Source organism: Triturus cristatus, chromosome 8, assembly GCF_964204655.1.
Source record: "Triturus cristatus chromosome 8, aTriCri1.1, whole genome shotgun sequence".
NCBI classification, from domain to species: Eukaryota; Metazoa; Chordata; class Amphibia; order Caudata; family Salamandridae; genus Triturus; species Triturus cristatus.
The window spans coordinates 54864882-54870057 of record NC_140591.1 but is presented as its reverse complement, the minus strand read 5'-3'; the positions used below and the strand labels follow the sequence as shown (position 1 = coordinate 54870057).

The following is a 5176-nucleotide window of genomic DNA, read 5'->3' as shown; positions in this document are numbered from 1 at the left end:
GTAGTCAGATGACCTAGTTTGCCTACCCTCGCCACATAGGTCTGTGTGTCTGAGTATAAGTCCATTCATAGTTTACAAACATCTTCTAACTAACTTGGCTCCTAAAAAGGAAATTCACCCATCAGACCAATTTAGCTGCTGAATAACATTGGACAATTTAACACATAACTGCACATGCAGATAGAATGACCAGGGTCTGCATTTATCTTTAACAATTATCAAAAATACAACAGAAAGCCAAAATGGCCAGCTGGATGAAATAGCTCAGTTGGGAGAGTGTTAGATTGAAAATCTAAAAGTCCCTTGTTCAATGCTGGGTTTCGGAAAAGTCTGAGAGGTTTCTTGCTTCTCACAAAATATTTCTTGGTATCAGCTCAAGTTTTTCTTTCTTTATTTATCAAAATATTTGATCAACTGATCGACAACATGATCAATTCAACATAGAATTGTCTTTCTGTCCTCCTTCTAAATTTGCTTCCACCTCTCTTGCATTCAGCTTCGACTACAAATGTTTCCTATTTCATGCTTTTTTGTAAAGTAAACTCTTGTCTGCATCAGCTTCCACTTCTCCTTGAACACAGATTTCAGTATTCAGATGACATAGCTTACCTACTCAGGCTAAATACCTCTGTGTAATATGGTGCTAGTCCATTCAGAGTAAAAAAAAAAGCTACCTAACCTGGATCCGAAAAATGCTATTTACCTATTGCACCCGTTAACTGATGAATGATACAGGACATCTTAAAACATAGCTCTAGCATGAGGTTGAGCATCTATTTTCTTGGGAAGTTTAAAAGAAAGGATGAAGACCCAAACTACCAGCAGGCCGAAATAGCTCAGTTGGGAGAGCGTTAGACTGAAGATCTAAAGGTCCCTGGTTCAATCCCGGGTTTCGGCACAATTTCAACTTCTGCTTTTCATGTCACAAAAGCTGTTTGGAGTTAAATCAACGCTCTTCTTTATCAAAACCTTTTATCAATCTGATCAACAACACAATCAATTCAACATATTATTTACTTTCTGTCTTCTTTTCAAACTTGCTTCCACCTCTCTTGTATTCAACTATGCCTCATTTATTTGAAACTTCTTGCTTTATTTTAAAGTAAAGCTTTGCCTGCATCAGCCTCCAATTCCCCTTATACAAAACTGTCAGTAGTCAGATAACATAGCTTGTACACCCTGGCCATATAGGTCTGTGTTTCAGAGTATAAGTCAATTCAGAGTTTAGAAAAAAAAATTCTACCTACATTGTCCCCTAAAAAGGATATTCACTCATCAGACCAAGTTACCTGCTGAATGATACTGGACACTTTAACTCATAACTATAAACGAAAATAGAATGACCAGGTTCTGTATGTATCGTCTACAATTATTAATAATACATCAGGAGGCCACAGGGACTTGTTGGCTGAAATATCTCAGTTGGGAGATCGTTAGACTGAAGAGCTTAAGGTACCTGATTCAATCCTGACTTTCAGCACAGTGCGAGGGGATCCTACATTCTTGCAAAATATTTCTTGAAATCAGCTCTAGGTTTTTTTTTCTTTATTTCTCAAAATATTTTATCAACTGATCAACAACATGATAACTTCAACAAAAAGTTGTCTTTCTGTCCTCCTTCTAAACTTGCTTCCACCTCTCTTGCCATCAGCTTTGATGACGAATTTATCCCATTTTATACTTTTTCAAAGCAAACTCTTGTCTGCATCAGCTTTCACTTCTCCTTGAACAAAGTTGTCAGTATTGAGATGACATAGCTTACCTACTCAGGCGACATACGTCTGTGTAATACAGTGCTGGTCCACTTAGAGTTTTAAAAGAAAAACGACCTAACATTTATCCCAAAAACGCTACTCACCCATTTCACCAGTTAGCTGCTGAACAATGCAGGACACATTAAAACACAGCTCTAACCTCAGATTGAAAATCCAGGTTCTGCATCTCTGTTCTGGGATTGTTCAAAAAAAGAGGCTGAATACTATAGCTGCTGGGAGGCCGAAATAGCTCAGTTGGGAGAGCGTTAGACTGAAGATCTAAAGGTCCCTGGTTCGATCCCGGGTTTCGGAACATTTTGAACTTCTGCTTTGCATGCCACAAAGACTATTTTGAGTCAACTCATATTGACTTTGTTTATAATGATCAAAACCTTTTATCAAGATAATCGACAATACAATTAATTCAACATATTATTTACTTTCTGTCTTTCTTTCAAACTTGCTTCCACCTCTCTTGTATTCAACTTTGCCTCCTTTATTTCCCAATTCTTCCTTTAATTGAAAGTAAAGCTTTGCCTGCATCAGCCTCCAGTTCCCCTTATACAAAACTGTTAGTAGTCAGATGACCTAGCTTGCCGACCCTCGCCATATAGGTCTGTGTTTCTGAGTATAAGTCCATTCATAGTTTACAAACATCATCTAACTAACTTGGCTCCTAAAAAGGCAATTCACCCATCAGACCAATTTAGCTACTGAATAATACTGGACAATTTAACACATAACTGCACATGCAGATAGAGTGACCAGGTTCTGCATTTTTCTTTAACAATTATAAAAAATACAACAGAAAGCAAAAATTGCCAGCTGGATGAAATAGCTCAGTTGGGAGAGCAGTAGACTGAAGATCTGAAGGTCCCTGGTTCAATCCCGGGTTTAGGCACATTTTGAACTTCTGCTTTGCATGCCACAAATGCTATTTGGAGTCAACTCATATTGACGTTGTTTATAATGATCAAAACCTTTTATCAAGCTGATCGATAAGACAACCATTTCAACATATTTTTTACATTCTGTCTTTCTGTCAAACTTGCTTCCACCTCTCTTGTATTCAACTTTACCTGCTTTATTTGCCAATTCTTCCTTTAATTGAAAGTAAAGCTTTGCCTGCATCAGCCTCGAGTTCCCCTTATACAAAACTGTTAGTAGTCAGATGACCTAGTTTGCCTACCCTCGCCATATAGGTCTGTGTGTCTGAGTATAAGTCCATTCATAGTTTACAAACATCTTCTAACTAACTTGGCTCCTAAAAAGGAAATTCACCCATCAGACCAATTTAGCTGCTGAATAATATTGGACAATTTAACACATAACTGCACATGCAGATAGAATGACCAGGGTCTGCATTTATCTTTAACAATTATCAAAAATACAACAGAAAGCCAAAATGGCCAGCTGGATGAAATAGCTCAGTTGGGAGAGTGTTAGATTGAAAATCTAAAAGTCCCTTGTTCAATGCTGGGTTTCGGAAAAGTCTGAGAGGTTTCTTGCTTCTCACAAAATATTTCTTGGTATCAGCTCAAGTTTTTCTTTCTTTATTTATCAAAATATTTGATCAACTGACCGACAACATGATCAATTCAACATAGAATTGTCTTTCTGTCCTCCTTCTAAATTTGCTTCCACCTCTCTTGCATTCAGCTTCGACTACAAATGTTTCCTATTTCATGCTTTTTTGTAAAGTAAACTCTTGTCTGCATCAGCTTCCACTTCTCCTTGAACACAGATTTCAGTATTCAGATGACATAGCTTACCTACTCAGGCCAAATACCTCTGTGTAATATGGTGCTAGTCCATTCAGAGTAAAAAACAAAAGCTACCTAACCTGGATCCGAAAAATGCTATTTACCTATTGCACCCGTTAACTGATGAATGATACAGGACATCTTAAAACATAGCTCTAGCATGAGGTTGAGCATCTATTTTCTTGGGAAGTTTAAAAGAAAGGATGAAGACCCAAACTACCAGCAGGCCGAAATAGCTCAGTTGGGAGAGTGTTAGACTGAAGATCTAAAGGTCCCTGGTTCAATCCTGGGTTTCGGCACAATTTCAACTTCTGCTTTTCAGTCACAAAAGCTGTTTGGAGTTAAATCAACGCTCTTCTTTATCAAAACCTTTTATCAATCTGATCAACAACACAATCAATTCAACATATTATTTACTTTCTGTCTTCTTTTCAAACTTGCTTCCACCTCTCTTGTATTCAACTATGCCTCATTTATTTGCAACTTCTTGCTTTATTTTAAAGTAAAGCTTTGCCTGCATCAGCCTCCAATTCCCCTTATACAAAACTGTCAGTAGTCAGATGACATAGCTTGTACACCCTGGCCATATAGGTCTGTGTTTCAGAGTATAAGTCAATTCAGAGTTTAGAAAAAAAAATTCTACCTACATTGTCCCCTAAAAAGGATATTCTCTCATCAGACCAAGTTACCTGCTGAATGATACTGGACACTTTAACACATAACTATAAACGAAAATAGAATGACCAGGTTCTGTATATATCGTCTACAATTATTAATAATACATCAGGAGGCCACAGGGACTTGTTGGCTGAAATATCTCAGTTGGGAGATCGTTAGACTGAAGAGCTTAAGGTACCTGATTCAATCCTGACTTTCAGCACAGTGCGAGGGGATCCTACATTCTTGCAAAATATTTCTTGAAATCAGCTCTAGTTTTTTTCTTTATTTCTCAAAATATTTTATCAACTGATCAACAACATGATAACTTCAACAAAAAGTTGTCTTTCTGTCCTCCTTCTAAACTTGCTTCCACCTCTCTTGCCATCAGCTTTGATGACGAATTTATCCCATTTTATACTTTTTTCAAAGTAAACTCTTGTCTGCATCAGCTTTCACTTCTCCTTGAACAAAGTTGTCAGTATTGAGATGACATAGTTTACCTACTCAGGCGACATACGTCTGTGTAATACAGTGCTGGTCCACTGAGAGTTTTAAAAGAAAAACGACCTAACATTTATACCAAAAACGCTACTCACCCATTTCACCAGTTAGCTGCTGAACAATGCAGGACACATTAAAACACAGCTCTAACCTCAGATTGAAAATCCAGGTTCTGCATCTCTGTTCTGGGATTGTTCAAAAAAAGAGGCTGAATACTATAGCTGCTGGCAGGCTGAAATAGCTCAGTTGGGAGAGCGTTAGACTGAAGATCCAAAGGTCCCTGGTTCAATCCCGTGTTTCGGCACATTTTGAACTTCTGCTTTGCATGCCACAAAGACTATTTTGAGTCAACTCATATTGACTTTGTTTATAATGATCAAAACCTTTTATCAAGATAATCGACAATACAATTAATTCAACATATTATTTACTTTCTGTCTTTCTTTCAAACTTGCTTCCACCTCTCTTGTATTCAACTTTGCCTCCTTTATTTCCCAA

At 37.5% G+C, this 5176-nt stretch overlaps 1 non-coding gene across 1 annotated transcript; it reads left to right on the top strand.

Moving 5' to 3' along the window:
• Positions 1–825: 825 nt before the first annotated feature.
• TRNAF-GAA (transfer RNA phenylalanine (anticodon GAA)) lies at positions 826–898 on the top strand. Its single transcript has one exon. It is a non-coding gene; the product is annotated as a tRNA-Phe (tRNA).
• The last annotated feature ends 4278 nt before the right edge of the window (positions 899–5176 follow it).